Genomic DNA, 20,059 nt, shown 5'->3' on the forward strand with positions numbered 1-20,059 from the left:
TGTCAAGTGTCAATATATATTTAAAAATTAATAATTATATTCAAATTACACTGATTATATAGCGACATGTTTCTTTATCGAGTGTCGGTTTTATCGCAACGGTTATTATCGGCAGTTGTTAATATAAACAGTTATTATCATTCGCGCTTGTGGAAATAATTTAATTAATAAATTTCTAACGCTTTTATAATTGATAGAAATTAAGGAAAGTATTCCTCAATTGGTTACATAATGCGTCCTGTGAAAAAATACGTCCGTTTTCATCTTGAAAATTGATATCGACGTGATACCGATCGATCGCGTTTACGCGACGAGTCTCTCTCCCGCCATAATCGAACTCGACTAACTTCACTTTCCGCGTCGCTTTCCAACGTAACGGCAACGTCCCAGTCGCGAGTGCACTTAATTGAATCTTTCAATGTTTCGACGAAATCTGGTAGACGTATCACTTCATACATAATTAAGTAAGATGATATTAAACAATATATATTGTTACGTTATACGATTCATTGGAGAATTAATAACATTTATTTCGTATTTATAGGGAGTCAAGGTTATACGACATGATGGCCGTTACGTAGTAATCCAGAAATCGTATAACACTTCGTTATTTTCCAACAGCGAGGTCGGTGAGTGCCATTGATCTTTCGGTTAATTATCTTTCGGCAATCCTATCGAATTAGTTTGACAACCAAGAGAGTTATTAGCGCAAATTAAAAATTTATGCGTGAAATATATAAATACGCAAAACTTTATTGCGCGATAGAAAGTATCCTGTGTATTCCCGTGGACGCGCTTTTTTATAATTCCAAAGGGTTAAGCTCGATACAAGACTTTGCGTCTATCGGCCGTCGTTTTATCTCGATTGCGGAAAGACGCGGTGGAGGGCCCCTTTTGTGCGGCGAGAAAGCTTTTATGCATTATCTGGACGAGTCTGAAAGCTCGTCGCGAAGTAGGCCGCGAGATAACGCGTCGATAACGCGCGCGTCGTTCGCGCATATCCTCGGTCAAATTATAATAGCGCCTTCACCTCGTCTTTCCATTCAATTTACCGGCATCAATAGCCAGGGTTGGGAAGTAACGCGTTACTTGTAACGTCGTTACCGTTACAGTTACTTTTTTTCGGTAACGTCGTTACATTTTTACAGTAACGGTAACGGATTAGCCGTTACTTTTATCGTAATTTTTTGGTTCTTTATTATCTTACATCTATTCGATAGATGTATTTTTTGAAAAATATTTTGTAGCCTTCTATCATCGGCTGCATTCCGATAGTCACTGCCAGTACTGAAAATCTATAGTAACGTAAATTATAGATTTTACAATACTGATAGTGAATATTGGAATACACTCTGAATAATATCAATATTTCTCTTATCAATATTTAAAAACAATGTTCCATAAAAATTTTCGACAAATTTGAAATTTGTAAATTACAATTTAAATTCTTATAAAGATAAGCGCGTATTGAAAAGTAAAGATATTAACATAAAAAATTAGAATCATTAAATAAGTTTAATATAAAAGAACGCTTGCTATATAGAGACTAATTTAGAGTTTTTAATTGTAACATAGATTATTACATTTAATATTGATTGTTAAATAATTGTATAATCTAATAGCTTATTTTAGCATTACAAAAAAACAAAAACATAACGAAAAAGTAACGAGTCGTTACTTTTCAAGTAACGGTAACGGTAACGCGTTACTTTTTAAAATTAGTAACGAGTAACGGTAACGAGTTACTTTTTACAAAAAATAACGATAACGATAATACGTTACTTTTATAGAGTAACGTTCCCAACTCTGATCAATACATATATACATATACAGATTTTATATCCCGCGTATATACTTATTTATCCTCATCGTCGCCGCGCGATTCTCTTCACGTCACGATAAACGGTAAGTTTACATTGATAATAATTCTTTCAGCATATTTTTACGAATAAAAATTAAACACGCAGAGAGAAGACTGGAAGGGTTATGATTTTTAAAAGTTATTATAAAAATAAAATAGGAATAGAAAACTCTTAATAATATATAAAAATTTATATCGTCGTATTTTATAGGATGTTTCACAGAAAAAAAAAGGAGAACAAGAGAGAGACTTCGCTCTCTCCTTTATAAAATATTATTTATTGCATTTTCTTATAAAATATTACAAGATTATATATTATTTATATATATAAAAAGATTATAAGCACGTTTATTTAAACATTTTATATAAGGAAAGTACGTGTGTTGTGTATTATAAGAAATAATTTTTATGATGAGAATAAAGACGCGATAAAAATATTATATGATATTATCCGATAAGTTTTCGAGATCCTATATAGGATAATAAATAAAATATGATAAAAAGATCGTCACACATTTTTTGATCATTTCGGCGCCCCGAGGGACTGGCCGGTTAGCTCGTAATTTCATTCTGACTCTATTATTTCGCGGACTCTCTCTCTGAACTACACGAAAATTTACTTCCATGGACAATACGCTCGCCTCTATATAGAGAGTTATTCCGATAAAATTTCTCTTTATCGGTTGATATTATAACATAATAAAACGAAAAAGATTTTGATTCAAGATGCTCTATTCACTAAATTCTTCAAGCTGTAATTTTATATATAATCTTTTTATTTTACTTACATTTTGTTTATTATTGCTGTATGAAAATGCGAAACCCACCCCTACGCAATAGCTGTATGTAAATAAGAATTAGACACAATCATATTTTTCAATACAAATATAATATATATAATATAAGGAACATATTTTGTTCTTTTATTTTACGCATATCACGTATTTATATAAAGCCCAAAAAACTTTCCAAAGAAAGATGCAAAACAAATCTCTCGCGCTTTTAAGGACGCGACCGTACCTTTATTTCAATGGAAATTTTAATAACGCTACGAAGCCGCAAAGCAAATTAAAAAACTTAAATACGAGGGTGGTCAAACTTACCGTACGTTTTGAAGGATTGCCGAGGAATTTATTCGCATATATAAGAAGTTTTTTTCTAAAATTTGGTGATAAATGTTTCTTGATTGGATTTCGCTCCCTCTATCTTTATATATAATTATTTGAAGTTACTTTGAATATCCAATTGTATATATCTTTTTTCAGATAAAGAGGAAGTTGTAAAAAAATAAGGATCTTAAAATAGAATATTATTCTTAAAAAAGAAAGTAAAGATTTTCAGCGAAGAAAATTTGTATTATAAAAACAACGTTACGTATGAAAATAAATATAACAATTAAAAATATGTGTGTATATAATAAAGATATTAGTCATTTTAATAAATATTTTACAAGGGATTATACAGTGATAGCATCTGTAATTTGTATACTTTGATGCTTATTTACATAATGACATATTTTTGCTACAAAAATATACTTGATTTTGAAGATTAGGAATTTTTAATTTCGTGAGATGCCTTTTAATTGCTCTAGCGATTTGCGAGATTAGCGTTAACGCGAATTTCTTTTAAGTAAATTCTCTAAATTATATCCCTTTCGTGCTTTTTGTCGCGTCATGCGGCGATTCGCACGAGTGATATCAAAGTCTTAATTCTCCTCTTTTGTATCTGTCAACTGCATTGGCCGGGATAAAGTTTTCGATTCCCGCGAAATCCTTTCGACCACGAAATAAGACGTGGGTGGAATGAGCCGCGGCGGAATATTTCTCGGATGAGTTTTATATGGGTGAGAGGAAAGAGAGGGAGGCTATATTTTGCGTGCTTGAGCAGGGGCGGTTTTCCCAAAGTTTGATATTTATAATTAAATTTGTTATTATAGAGAAAACCACAAATTAGCTTGATTGCGGGCAATTAAAAAAGATTTAATCTTTTTTCCAAAGTATAATATTATGTCATTATTCGAATTATATAACTATTTTAGTATTTTTTATAATTCAACTTTTTCTATCCAAATTCAGTAAAATTATATTATTCTCATTCTTTGAAAGCAGAGAGTTGGATTTTCTTGCAATCGATAAAAGGAAAAAGTTTTTGCGGGTAAGAAAAAGTTTTTACAGTTGTTCAAGTTTCTTCTTTTTCTTCGTCTTATTTAGTTTTCGACGGCTATATGTAAGAAAAAAAAAAAAACTTATTTGTTACAACAAAAGAGCAGAGATTGGCATAAAGAATTTTCCTTCGGGTATCGCGATAGTATCGGCGAAATTCAACGCAACGAAATTATGCGGGTCTCAATTTTCGCTTGCTTATCTCGTTAGCCTACAAACGGATACGTCCCTGTGCTCGCGCAGGTGCAACATACTGCGAAATGCATACGTGGCGTCTTGTATGCATCGCGTATCGCTTTGCGGTAGAGGGAGAGAAGGAGATAAGGGAGAGAAAGAGAGACAAGATACCGATTGAAATCGCGCACGGAGCGGTCCATGCTATTGACAGGCCGTCTTTTATAGGTATGTGCATCGCAATTCTTCCGCAATTTTACCCCCATACCCCTTTCGGAACTCCTTTTTCCGCAGCTCGACGGCGGCAATTCGACATCCGATATCGCGCTCTGCCTCCCCCTTTATATCTCACCGTGGTCTTTTCATTTTTCCTCGCTTCCTCGGTTTTTAAGCGACATCTTACGTATTTTATAAATGTGTCTTTAGTTCGTGGATTTATAGGATATTATATGAAACGGTTTTATATATAATAGTAATTAATCTCTGTTTTTTAATATATGAGCTTCCTAGGAGCTAAATTAATCAACTCCGCTTTCTATGAATTTTTTTAATTTTAGTACCAAAACATTAATCTTATATTAATTGAATATCTAAACTGAAAAATTTACGAAAAAAAAGTGCGATTGATCCGCTTAGCGTTTGAGAGGCTCGTGTAATGGATATAAATAATATTAAAAAGTGTTCTTGATATTTCGAAATTTTGACATTGTACAGTTTACGCACAAAATATAAAGGTAATATTTTTACACTTTCTACATTTCTAATAAAAATATCTGAGAAAGTATAACACGTATTGTGTATTCTCGCGACAAAAATTTTTTATTATAAAATTGCATTATTTTGACATATGAAAAAAAAAAAAATTATTATTTTAACTTATAAAATTTCATATAACTCGATAGCGAGAGAGAGAGAGAGAGAGAGAGAGAGAGAGAGAGAGAGAGCTGAAAGACAATTGGTGATTCCATTTATCTCTGATTTGTAAGATAATTTCTCCCGTTCTCTCCAAATCTGTCACGCGACATCATGAAATTCGATTACTCGCAAATTCGGCTGCTGGTTAGTCATAATTTACATCGGTGCCTTGTCGTTCGCACGGAATTTAGATCCGTGTGCGAGTTTGTGCGAAAATTGTGTTTCGCTCGTCGTTGAGAATCAAGGCAAGCGATATTTGATCTCGGACGGCATCGATGGCATCGACAAGGGGTGCGAACCACGGTGTCGGACGGTGTGCACTTTGCGTTTTGCACACGAAATATAATGTGATTTAGCAAACGGTTTTATATGAGAGATGCATTTGTCCGTTTAAATTTATTTCAAAGATTCTACGTGTAGCATTTTGTCATATCTGTATCGATATTCCGGAGCAATTACGACGCCAATATCTATTTTATGTTGACTAATAGAATCGAAAATAAAGAGAAATATACGAATATATAAAATACTTATTCTTTCATGTCTGCAATTAGTTGTCCTTGTTCTAAATATATTGCTATACAGAACAAATCCTTTAATTTCTTTTCTTACGATTAGTAATAATATTTTTCCTTAGGATAGAAATAAAGAATCTATAGTTTTAATGTGAAATTAAAATCTCGTCGACTCAATCCGCGAGTCAATCCGCGTGTGTATTTTAGGAGATCACAATTTATGTTTAAAAATACTCTATATTTAGGGATAAACTGTATTGATTTTTCATATACAATCAGTACGTTTGATTGTTTGGTAGAAAATTGTGTTTTTACAGTATCTTCAATATAGTATTGGAGATTGTAGAAAAATAGCGGCAGTAGCGATAGTATTCCTCGCGATGGCGCGTATTATTTTTTTTACGCGAAATCAAAACACGTTTCATCAAGCATGATCGAATCATTCCACTTACATCCTATTGTTATACGTCGGTGCGTATGCGTACACCCAATTGCGCGCTCTCGTAAACGTCGTGGGCTATAAGTAATTCATTTATCCGATACCGCGCACGGAGGCGACTCATTACAATGGCGTTGAAAAATCCTTGAAAAATATTAAATTTATAAATGTACTGTTTCCATCTTGCCCATAATCGATCGAGATGACGTGATTCACGTATCGTATAAATAAAGCAGCTGTAGAGAAAATAGAAATGCGAACTATATGGATAAGAAGTTTGAGATGTGAGAGGAAAATAAAATATTTTACATTAGTAAAAAACGAGAAAGAACTCGTAGATATAAAATATATTATATTTTACATTCTTCGATTTTTTTATTCTCTTTGTATATCTTGTATATTACTCTCGAGGAATTATATTATCTATATCGTATATTCTATATATATTTTATTTTATACATTTTACATATTCTATATATTATAATGATGTAGATATTTGTATCCTTTTTTAGATTTTTCAATTAAAAATAAATTCAGGAAAACTTAATAAAGGAGGAATGTAATAAAGGATACAAATATCTGTTACACAGAATGTAAAATGTAAAATATAATATAAAGTAACTTGATCGTCCCTCCCTACAGTATTTAAGAGGCACTTAAACTAGAACTACAATAGAATAGCAATCGTGCTTTTATTTTGTTAACATTTTTCATTGTACAATTCACGAGTGTTTCGTGCTTTTTCACGCTTCGCGCGAGAATTTTAATCATCGAAAATTGGCGTGTCGAATCCGTCCTCTCTCTCTCTCTCTCTCTCTCTCTCTCTCTATCTATCTCTTATTATACATATATTTAACGGGCTTCAGTTTACTAACTAAATTGCAGTGGGCGGCGACAACGCGGATACTGTGTATTTCAGTCTCGAGCCCCGAGATTTGGTGGAACGCGTGAACGAAGACAGAAAGAGACGGTTGGGGGATACTAGCGGTGCGATGCTGGGGGGGGGGGGGGGCTCGTCGGGGGATCGAACCGAGAGGGAAAACCGAGGCTGTAGATAGCGATTGAGAAAGGGGGACGAAGAACGAGAACGCTAGGGGAGCGAAACATGCTGATGGAGCGGCAGAGTGGAGTGGGAAGAGGGGATATCCTGCGGAAATTCGATGCTAATGAAGGAAATTGCGTAGATGCCAAACCAGTATTTCCCTTATCTCTCTCCCTCTCTCTCTCTCTCTCTCTTTCTCTCTCACATTCACTCCTTCTCAGTTTCTCTCGTCTTCTTCTCGGAGGAAGATAACACCCGCCTCCGCGAAGAGAGACCGTAACGAATTTCGTCCCCGCTTTCCGTTCGCGGGTGTGTACTTCTGAGTTCACTAATTTCCAGTTCTTCCTTCTCGAACCATCGATAAACAGGGACCGGGACAGGAAGTTCTTGAATCTCTGTATTTTTGAAATTTGCGCCGAGTTATCCTTAATCTTTCCGCGAGATATACATTCGCCCAGATTAAACAGTTGTCTCAATCGAATCAGTGCCCATTTTATTTCTAAATTGAGAAAACTTCAGTAAATCGTGCGATAGATGTGCAGAAAATTAATACTCCGAATTAACTTATTATTATTTCTCGTTTTAATTTCATATCGTATTAATTCATATAGTGTTAATTTGTTTTATAAAAGCGGATTATACGGAATGCTTCTCAAATATTTCACTTAAGACCCAGTTATTCCAAAGTCAACCGGTATTTGCGAACTGGCTCTTATCATCCCCTCGAAGCAGAACTCGCGAGCTGAAGCTCTTATGCGTGCCTTCGCATTATCTTCGTCTCGCCAGGCGCGTTTCCCTTATTGAGGCAAACCAACGCGCACCCCGAGGGAAGGGCCGCTTCTTCGGAGCGGCAAAGCAGGACACCGCACCCTCTATCGAACGTAATTATCGCACAATTCGCAAGGCAGTAAAGTTAGGTGTTAGGTGTGTCCTCGCTGCATCGCGAATAATCGCGAGCTTGATCCAATCTTCGGTGAATATGAACTTGACTTTGCGCGAATATATTGCGTATTTCGTTAATCAACCGACGTTAATTGCTTAGGTCGTCACGGGCGATTAATTGCATCGGATTAATTGAACGCTCTGTAATCGACTACTCGATTTTTCGAAAGAATTTATACCAAATTGCTCCCTTTTCGTTCGCCGTGTTCGCCTTAATTATGATTTAACTCGCGCGTGTAATTGCACCGGAGACCGTCCGGTAATTTCCAAGTTTCCAACAGGGATCACCGTCCGCGACTTTCCGCGCCATGCCGCGCCGTCTCTTACATATTTCGTATCGCGGCCATAATTTCCTAGGATGATACTTCTCCTCCTGAGCGCGGAAACACTCGGAAATGAAAGTGTCGGGGATATTTAAGACTACAAGGGCGTAGTACGAGCTTTTAACTCTCTTTCTCACATCTGCGCCAAGTACGAGTGTTTTGAAACATGTTTCTTTGAGCAGAAAGAATTGTGGAAAACAAGTATTTTCGCCATATCTGTAAAGCTATGTAAGCTATGTAATTTCCGTGTAAAGCTATATTGTAGAAAGGGCACAAAGAATTTTTACATAACAATGTTGCTAAGAAACTGACGTAAAAGAGTACGTTACATTTAAATTTATAAATATAAACTTAAAAATCTCAGAGATTTCATAATATATTCCAAAATCATTAAATAGTAAAACAGTAAAAATAATACTTAATCCACATTTTTTGGAATAATTTTATGCAAAAAGGTAAAATATTATTGCAATGCTTTTTCCTGAGCATTTTCGTATGAATTAATTAATGTATTAATAATATAAAATACTTTTAACAAAGAGTTATTTTCCATTTATATATGAAAGCTTAAAGGAAGATTAGACAGAATAACAAAAATTATTTTATTAAAATAAGTTTTTGCACACGTTTCTGCAGTTGTGCAAATAATTTCAAATCAAAAGTTTTTTTTTTTTTAACAATTTGAACTATGTCAATAAGCAATTATGCTTAATATTAATAATATTACTAATAATATTAAAGAATAAATAAACACATAAAAAATACATAAAATTAATTAAATTAATCTTTTTTTTTTTTTTTTAATAAAGAGATTCAAATTAGAGTTGGCTCAAATTTTTGCGCTAATTATATCGTTTAAATATTCGTCTCGCACGTGCGTTGGATAACAATTATGTATATTCTTCTTCAATTTATTTAACTAAATAGTGCAACAAAAATAAGAGAATGTGTCCTACAAATATTTTTTACTTCTAAAGATGGAATAATATACCTGCACGTTGAAATGACGGACATTGCATCATTTATATTAAAAAGTCTCAGTAATCTAGCTGCTGCGCCTTTTAAAACCAACACAATGTTTTTGAGTGTAAAGAGAGTATGAAAATAATAATTGAGATTTTTCTCATACAATCGGTAACAGAGCAATCACTCGCTTTAAATGTTTGGTTTCGCAACATTATTATCTGCCATGATTTTTGCGAGAAGTTGAACTTCGATTATTTTTACAATAGAAACTTATATATTGTTATTTTAGATAATTTGAATTAACAATTTCATGTAAAAATGTGCATAATATTACGTTATGTAATGGCATACGCACACACACACACACACACATATTTATTATCTATTATTTTAATTTGAAATTTTTATCTTTTCCTACTTCTTTACTATAATACAATATAATAATCTAATATTATATATTCCGAAAATGATAATTGTTAATATTACGATCAGAACAATATTATCCGCGTTAAACATTAACGGCATATCGAAGTTATTTGCAAAAATAGCAAAAGGTCAATACAAATAATTTAATTGGAACGAGAGCTTTGTGTTATAACGTTAACAAGCATCGCGTCGAAAAATCGACAGTGCATTAATTGAACACAAGTGAATTTAATTAATGGATATATAATCCAACGGAAATAATTGGAAACAAATTCGCCCCTGCTATTTTGACGTTCGAATCATCGATAAAATTAAAATTAACTCAAAAATAGTTTTCCTCTGCGTACTGAGTCGCGTTGTAAAAAGAAATGATTGCGCTTATATCCCTGGAACGGATTTTGAAATATCTCGCGCAAACTTCCCGATACGTGGCAAAAGGGGAGGAGGATTTCATAGGCGGAAGCTGAATCGGGTTGCGCGACTACCGATCTTCTCCCCATTTTTCCGTGAACGATACTCGATATTTCTCATTTCAGAGACGCCACTCGGCTATTTGCATCTTTATGGAACATTTTAGCCTGCAGCTCGCTCGCACACAATCGCCCGCGCGCGCGTGTAGTATTATTTTTTTTGGCGGGTGTTACTCGCGCGAGATTAGACGATGAGAATAAAATGCGCTTGCCGTGACGGGAATATAAATGTTATTGACAGAAAGATTCCCCCGCGAAATATTTTCATTGCAAAGAGCGGCCATTTAAATAGTCTTAAAACACGTAATATAATAATCTTTGTTCATATAAAAATATATTGATATAGTATCTTAAAATTACATAAACATATATCTTAAATTATTAAACTTTAGATTATTCGTTAAATAGATAGAAAATTGATACACAAGAAAGAAGATAAAAAATTTACCGCTACAAAAAAATTAGTGCCGCTATATAAAGTTTCTCAGTTGCAAAATCACGAAATTAAGATCGTGAGCCACTACTATTTTCGTGAGTGAGAAAATTATGACACACTTGCTGCGTTTCGTCACATGTCATTATACGAACGGAACGTGTTGTAAAACTATCGACAGGTAGCCGGCCGTGGGTAGCAGTTGGCATCTGTCTATTGATTGATAAAGTGCACAAGCGAGGATATCGTTGTCTATATATATATATATATATATATATATATATATATATATATATATATATATATATACAATATATACCTATATATATGCTGCATCTACCATTCACGTCATTGCACTTGCGGCGCACGTAGCCGGTGTGCACAGAGCATTTGATTTTTTAACAGAGTTCAGAGGGAACGCTTTGCTCTTGTCACTATCTGCTGTCCTGAAAGCAATGCGTTCTAATTTACGAGAGTGTCCTAGCAAAAACCCGAAAGAGCATTGTATGCTGCTCCAGTATTATTTATTGCATCTATATAATAGTTGTTATTATTTATGTTCAATACAATATAAAAGAGACGAGATCAGGTTTTAAACGAATTTATACAAGATACCTTTCTATTTACGATACATGATTACATTTTATTATCGTAATCTGATTTTATTTTATAGAGACAATGTGTTTTGTAGCTATTAAACTTTTGCGACAGTGGTATTAAAATTTTGGCATACGTAAATAAATGAATCCCCGCGATAAGACGATACATCGGTATTTCTTTTTTACTACAAAAAAAAATTTATTTTACTACAAAGAGAACGCGCGCGTGTGTGTGTGTGTGTGTGTGTGTGTGTGTGTGTGTATGCCGTTTATGAGAAAAAGCTTGTAGAAACAACGCAAACAATGACGCTAAACTTTTTTGTTATGTATATAGCTGCGTCTCTCGAATTGCAGAAACGTTATAAAAATAAAATCGCGTATCGCGTTTTATTAACGACTTCTGGAATTCGAAGGCGTATCCGATAAAAGCAATCAATGAAACTCACGCGAAAAGCGTGCCGACCGAGTTTATCGTCCCCTCCCCCCCCCTCCCCCCTCTTCCATCCTTCGATAACACATAGAGTCGGCAAAAGTATCTTTTTTTTTATCTTATTTATTTCATTTTACATTGATTAACGTACGCGAGAGCACGGATGCAAGAATCCCGTTAGGGATTTAAAAAAATTTTCCATTCTCTCTCTCTCTCTCTCTCTCTCTCTTACATATTCGCTATTCTCTTCATCAATTTCAATCTCATCTCCGATTGGTTTTTTTTTTCTCATCTACAATCTCGGTGTACGCACGATATTTGATATAATATATACATATATTAATATATTTATTATTGGTATATATGAATGTGACATAATTGACATTTGTGTGAATTTTATTGAAATTAATCTTAACGATAAAGTTATATTAAAATTGTATAAATTATTTTCATATACAATTATTTTCACATAGTATTTCTCTTGCGCCTCGCTATTTCTTCTTTTACAAAAATAAATAAAGAAAATATTTATACAGAATGGTTGACAATGTCTACAAATTAATAATATATTTAAAACATTGTATCCAGAACGATAAAATAGTTTGCGAATTAATTCAGTTAAAATGCAGGTCAAATTTGATTGTCAAGAGGGTGACAGAAGGATGTGCGTTATGTGACAGAAGCTACCTTATATGGACTTTCAGCTTTGATCATCATTGTCTTTGCGCGTGCTGTGGAAAGGTAAACAGAATCTTACCCAATTTACGGGATGCTTTCACCGGGCTCGATTTCATCGCGTCTGCTTTTCGCCCCGGCTTTACTCAAGAAGCGTCGTGAAAGTTTTCGAGTAAAGGAAGTATGAAGGTAGGGTAGTCAAGGAAAAAGGGGGAGAGGAGAGGGGAAAAGGTTCTTGAAAAGCCCGTACCGCGATATCGTACATGAGGAACATCTCGCTTGTGAAGTTTAAGCGGCCTTGAGCGCAGCATCTTTGAACTCGGTTGCGGAGTCTTTCTCGATCACAGGGAGGAAACCGATAGTTCGTCGAGTATCTTGTCTAGGATAGTCCCTCGCGAGCATCTAATAGATTTTGCAGTCGTGAACAAAGTAACCGTCGCGGATACTTCGTCCAGTCCAACGGAAACTGTCTCCTCATCGCCGAAAGTCCTTGTGTTGCGAATAAAATAACATTTGCTTCTTCATATAGATAAAGTTTTGCTTTATTCACGACGTAATATGTTCAGCGCCAAATGTATCTTCTACATAATCCGCTTAAGTTAGTAAAGGGAATGTATGGATGTGTGTGTAACATAGAACGTTATTGCCAGAAATAAAGAGTTGCTCTCTTTTCACATGAAAATAAGATAAATTTAAGAAAAAAAAAAAAATTAGTTTTAATAAATCCTCTTGCTATTGATCGTATCTTCTCCGTGTATTTTTTCTTGTGGAAATAATTCTCTGATATTTGATGCATTCGAATGCGAGGAATAGATCTAATTGCTAAAAACCAAGTGGTGGCTTATTATAATTTCTTTGTAACGATGTTAGTTTATTAAAATCGCACATAGCAATAAGTTTTATTAAATGAGTAAATCTCTTTTGAAAGTAAAGCCTGTATCTTAAAATAATAACCATGCACTTTCATAAAGGGAATTGGAGGTAAATGTATAATAATTTCATAAAAGAGAGAAATTATACTGATTTTGTTAAAAATTGATGATCTTATGAATAATCATTATGAATAATTATCTTGTTGCCTTAATTATCTCAGCTTTAATGCCAGTAATTAGCAAGTATGGCGCGATGATTCTTTCGCTGTTGCGCTTTCATCTAACTTTTCTTTCTTTTCCGGAAATGTACGTATCTCGGAAAATATATATAAATCGGAAAATACGAAGAACTGCACTTTATCATTTCGAACTTACGATCTCACGATTTAGCTGCTCGTGACCGGGATTTGAAGCGGTGATCCAAGTGATTGTGCTTCTGGCGTCAATTTAACGAAGAGCTTCAATGATGCACAAGTTGAAGCGCGTGTTTACGTAATATCAGTTGCCGATTGGAAGTTTAATCCGTTATATATATTACCGAAAAGTAAAATACTCCCGTTTTACTTAGGCAAAGTTATAGGATCGAGTATTACTTAATAATAATTAGCCAAATAGTATTTCCGAATTAACACAGTTTGTCACTATGTAGAATTTAAACATTTCTTAATTAATATCCCACATTTTAGGTCGGTTTCTCTCTTAAATTGCGTTTCAAACAATTCCTCGAATAATATTTTACTGATTTTTAATTTTGCAAAATACACTCGCCAAAGTTTCCGTCAATCTTTTTCTCGTTATAGTTGGTCGTTTGGTCACGAATATACGCCAAAGGCGACGCGACGGGGATCGATCCGTTTTATCTGCACGCCTCACATTTCTTGTAACAATAACTCATCGCTATCGCAATTACCGAGAGAATGATTATGACGCCGGAGGAGATCTCTATTACGGATTCCGTCATTGAGGTAAGACAGGGAGGGAGATTGCGATAGGAGAGCCGATGAGGCGGGGAGAAAAGGGAAGAGAACTTCTACGAATGTATGTGCAACGTTTGATTGAGTTGTAGTGAGACCTTTGATAGGATTGTTTAGAACAATATGATGGTAACCGATCCAAGGATCAAACGCGTGGTATGCGACACGCTGCTTGTCGAATAAATATTGATCCCCTTCCTTTTCTCTCGGCCTAATCTTGTGAATCTCGTCGTAGAAACGGAATATATTCCTGGGAGAACTGTCAGGTTTACTCGCGTCACAAAGTAGTGCGTGCGTTAACAAAGGCCGACAGGCAAACGGAATAATGTGTTTACCGATGTTTACCTTCGTTACTATTTGCACGTATAGGTGACAGAGAAGGGCCGAAAGCAATTATTCTTCCCCAGTTTGTATGTAATGATGTAAAAATACCATCTTTTTAATCCGTAATTTTGATCTTTATGTTTTTTCATATATGTTTTAAATGCGGTTTTAAATTCTGATCTTACGGATTGCTTCAAATATGAGAAAAAATATATTTTAGATTAATGATTAAAAGAGTACAGATTAATTATTTTTCAAAATAAAATACATTTTCTCATTTATATTTTTACATAATAGGGTAACAGCATCTTGAGAAAAAGATAATCGTACATTAGACAATATAAATGCTCGATGATTGATATCGATGCGGTTCTTGCTATAAACTTTTTCATCTTATGCACGCCAAGGAAACGCTCTCATCATGGTAGATGGAAAAAAAAAGAAAAAGACGACGATTGCGGTGGCGCAAATGATAGTCCTCGCATTTTTGAAGCAATAAGGAGTCTCGGGATATAAAAGACGCCAAGTTCGCCAACGCGATAATATATGGGATAATTTTCCCGACGATATTCTCAGAAATTTATGAGTTATTAATTTTGTGAACCCCCGACTATCTAAGCGGGCGGCACATGTCCTCGGTAATATCTTTATTATGACTGACTGCGATCGATTTTCCGTACGTTCGTCCCACGACCCGCAGACTTCGTTATTACAGACTCGTCGAGTTCCGGTTTTACTTCGTTGGCACTTCATTATATTCCGCATAAAATTAGTTCACGCAAACCACAATATATGGTACATTGTAAAGTTTATAATTGTGATTGTCGCGCGTTATATCGTATATCATCTTATATTATTATAATTTATATTGAACTTGAATAAATAAACAATTAACCGAGTTTCTATTATCATAAATTATAAATTTATCTCTCGTTCTTAAGAATCTGAGGATTCACTAAAGGTTAGGATAAATATTCTTTCTCTCCATGCTCGAGCCGTTAATACAACCATTAAAATCTGCCGTGACAACAGAATATTTTTTTAATAACGAATTTGTGCGAAATGTTGGGAGAAAAATTCGCGTAATATTAGTTTGTGTATAAAGAGAGGAGCACGCACTCAATTCGTTTATTAAGGGTCACGTTGACGCTGAAGTTGTTGTGTAACTGCAATATTTCTAAAAGCAACGTATTTTTAAAAGCTGTATTTTTTTAATGCGTTTATAAACAATTTCGGGAAGTTTTAGTTCTTAGCGACGTGCTCGTTGCAACTTTTAATGATATTTGTTAAATTTGACGTATCGTACGTTGGTTGTACGAGGAATTGCGTTCTGTATAAAAGTTATCGTGGTTGAAATATATTTTGGCTGCGAGAGATGTAATTTACAGAATTATAGATATATAACTATTTTGTTCTTTAGAAATCGTAGGTTTCGATACTTCTCTCGCGCTGTTCAATCAAAATCGCATACAAGTTGCATTAATTTCCACAAATATAAACACGTGAATAAATGGAATAATCGCTCGATATTCGAACGAAAGAACCAACTTCGTTAAGTCGATTTTAGCCCTGGATCTATCCTTTTTTTCGCTGGATAATTTATATATCGAGCTTTTTATTTTATATTTTATGATCTCAATATTTCTGACGAAAATAATTATTGAAATAATTATATTTGCTGCAACTTGAGAATTAAAGAACGAACATCGCACAGCTACATTTACACGCGGCGCATCTCACCTATCAATTTTCTCCTTAATTCATAATAGACAAAACCGAATTATTTTATTACAATATAAAAATTAAAACAGAGCTCGCGGACAAACCAGTATTCGTTGCGTATTAACGCTTGCGAGTAAACACACGTTTGATCCTCCGGTAAGAGGGATAGAGCGAGTTTCGATCCTCCTCGATGAATAGGTCTTATCGACTCGTATACAGCTTTGGGGCAACGTTATGTCGTCCAAGGCGCTCAATCCCGCAATAGCGACATGTATGGTGCACTATCTATTGACTCTTGTTTGTGCAGTAGCGTTATATATCGCTGCCTCGTATCATGAAGGGCGTGCGGAAGAAAGGGTTCATCCTATCTATGTATCTCTTATCCACGAAGGGTTGCGAGATCATACGCCTTCTAGATAATGTACCCCCGTTTACCTCTTACACCACTTCGAGGGTTACCTGGCGCGCGTTGTCCTTTATTTCGGAGTAATGTTGCGTGATAACGAGCAAAGCTGGCTTGACTAAGAGCTAAATTCAGAATCGCCCCCAGAGAAGCATTATCGATACAGTTGGCAGGTAAACTATTGTTCGAGTAGCTCTATAATTATTTAATAATTTTAATTTATATTTTTCTCTGTCGTAGAAAGTATCACGGATTATTTTTCAATTATAATACGCGTTTCGTAAAATATTAATTTCACGCTCAATCAGAAACTTGAATTGGAAGTTTTTAAAGAGATATAAACTATAAATTAAATGTAAATATATAATTATCAATGAATAAAAAAATTGTATAAAAAAATTAGGGCTAGTACGGTTAACATTCAATGAAAATTGTATTATATTATTATACGACTTTAGACTCTATTATTTCGATCTTTTCTCTCAATTTTGCAGCAGCGCCATTGCAATCGCTGCGTCGAACGCTTTATCTTGGGGTAATGTTGCGTGATAACAACGAACGGGGTAGAATCGTCCCATCGGGACGATTATTAGTGCCGTCTGCAGTTCCGTGAAGACCGGCAAGCCGATAAGGAACTTGTAGAGAGGCGCGTATTATTATTTCGACGGATATTTTTATTCGCAAATTAATTGCATATTAATAAATCCAATCATTTTTGCCAAATTGTCTTATCGCTTTTTTACACATTAATATTTATTTTTATTTTCCGTCTTTTTATTGTCAAATAAAAATATTTTAAATATTTTTATATTATTTAATGATATTTAATTATTATTTGATCTTTTCATATTATATGTTTATCAAAGCCATATTTATATTGATTGGCAGTAATTTTATTGCTCGAGTACCGATTGTCTGTAATGAATATTATAACGTACGCAAAATACATTATTTATATTTGCAATAAACAATAGATCATCAGAGAGATAAGCGGTGGCGAATGCAATTGTCCAAAGAATGCCCTTGTCATTTATTCGTATGTTTATTTTCAAAAAAATAATATTATCCCGAGCCTTCACTTGAGACGGAAAGAAGAACGACAAGCAGTCGAGGAGAGAGAAAATTCTCCTTGTCAACTTGGTTCTTCGCGAAAAATATGCAACATAATAAAATGTACACCACGAGATGGTGAGAAACTGAAGATTCGAGGATATAAAGAGAGAGGAGTGTAGAACAGAATATTCAGGATTGGATACGACTTATGTACATATACCTTGACTCTCTTCACAGTGGTTCACCATCGCTCGTTGGTTTCGTTGGAGGAGAAGGATGCGCAAGGGGAGCAAAGAGAAACAAGTCCGTCGAGCAGAGAATCACCGGGAGCAGTGAAAGATGAATAGAACTGCTGCACTCCATGCGCTTTCCAATGATGCCGCCTGGTCTCGACCGGCGATAAGCAAGAATAGGGAGCTACTTGTGAAAAATGGATTTCAATGTGGGTTCAACGACTGCTTCGACAAAAGCTAACAATACTACCGCTTTCGGTTTTTCGCATTTGTTATTCCAAGTACGTTAGAATACTGCCTACTTCGTTTTCGATTGACGTGATTCTCTATCGACTATATCATACAATATTATGCGGTATCCAATGAGAGATATTTAATTACGACAGATTCTCTCGGAATATTCTTAAAGATTTTTCTAATAGAGTATATGTACAGTATATATATATATATATATATATATATATATATATATATATATATATATATATATATATTTCGGGTACTTTGCGAGCAAAATAATAATAATCGAATATAATTGACAAATACAATAAATTATATATTTAATTATAAAAATATTTTTAATGATGATTATAATGAAACATTTCTCTTTAAAAAATAAACGATTAAATAAATTTCAAGCATTCGCAGATTTTTCAAACATTATATGTATATACAAAAATTATAATTCATTTAATCACCCGGGATATAGTAGATTTTACACGTACCCATATATACCATGGCGACATTTATTAAATAGATATTTTGTTGAAATAATGTCATGGATATGCTAACTGGTTAAAGTATTTCTTTTTTTCGATGTTGAAATAAATGTAAATGTAAGTAAATCGATATGACAATATTGGTCCTCTCGAGTAGTAAGACTCTAATTTTTCCGCGTTATTTTTCTATCTATTGAATTTCGTTGCATCGTTTTGATAAAAGTTATCGACAAGTTCTTTTCTTTCATCAAAATTGCATTCTAGCATTATAGCTGTCAATTACACGCGGTTTATATAAAATTCCAAAACATTTTATATATGGGACGATAAAAATCCGATAATTGTCTTCGATACATTTCTAAGGAATATTTATTGGAAACGGAAATATCACGAGAGATGACGTTCAATAACCATATTGGAGAAAAACCGAGACATTTGCTTGCTAGGAAAATTTTTTGGCGATGTACTATAAATTAAACGAATTGCAGTAATGTTTTCTATCCAGAATTTTCATGTAATATGTTTCTCCTCGTGTATGTTATACATATATAGGATGTTTTACGCGGGATGAGAGAGAGCAAAATTTCATAGTAACACCGTTAAAAGGCTGTTATGCGAGGGAGAACGCTATCTCCGTAACGATCAATTTCCTTGAAGCGTGAATTTGCGTACCATCACCGACGGTTTTATCACGACTGCGATGCGGCGGTAGTGAGATGAATCTAGAGGGTGGAAAATGGTAAACGAGAGATAGAACTCGTTCGGTTTTATAATTTGACACGAAATTGCTCACTTCCGGCGTGGTTATATACTTACGTCAATATAATTGCATACTTACAGTAGTGCTTTCGTTGTCAAGATTCTTCTATCGGCTTTGTAATATAACAACAATAGCTATTATCATGGTGTCTTGCAGATTGTCGTAAAAAAAACCTTCAATGTTTAGAAAGCAAAGAGATAAAGGCGCATTTTTTAACATTCGATTTGAAAAAAGAGTTAACATGAGTGGAAGTACATGAAATTATATAAAATCTTTGGCAGACGGTTTTCAAAATGTGCACAGTATTATAATAAACGTATTTTACAAAAAATATTATTTTATTTTTTGTAATTTTAAAACGATTTATATCTCACGTTATTAAGTTAATGGAATTATTTTATATGAAAATATAAGTTTTATCGGAAAATGATGTTCTCGTGTAGAATGATACTCGCGAAGAGTAAAAAAAAAAAAAGGATAACAAAGAGAGAGAGGATTACACGATTCCTGAAATAATTACTACTTTATTATATACGAATACCATTCATACGTCGCAAGTGAAAAATATTATGTATTCGAAGATCGAGAAGGGAGCCCGCTTATTTTCTCGACACATTTTATTATGTA

At 34.2% G+C, this 20,059-nt stretch overlaps 1 long non-coding RNA gene across 2 annotated transcripts; it reads left to right on the plus strand.

Moving 5' to 3' along the window:
• Window positions 1–369: 369 nt before the first annotated feature.
• On the plus strand, window positions 370–18,322 carry LOC138934789 (uncharacterized). 2 transcript variants are annotated; one of them, XR_011447182.1, is made up of 4 exons: window positions 370–464; window positions 545–629; window positions 14,045–14,209; window positions 17,958–18,322. It is a non-coding gene; the product is annotated as an uncharacterized lncRNA (long non-coding RNA). The 2 variants fall into 2 exon arrangements; XR_011447183.1 differs by lacking the exon at window positions 14,045–14,209.
• Window positions 18,323–20,059: the final 1,737 nt, after the last annotated feature.

The sequence above is a fragment of the Polyergus mexicanus genome, unplaced genomic scaffold, assembly GCF_030449975.1.
Source record: "Polyergus mexicanus isolate NDT 795.1 unplaced genomic scaffold, iyPolMexi1.0 SCAF_7, whole genome shotgun sequence".
Lineage (NCBI taxonomy): Eukaryota > Metazoa > Arthropoda > Insecta > Hymenoptera > Formicidae > Polyergus > Polyergus mexicanus.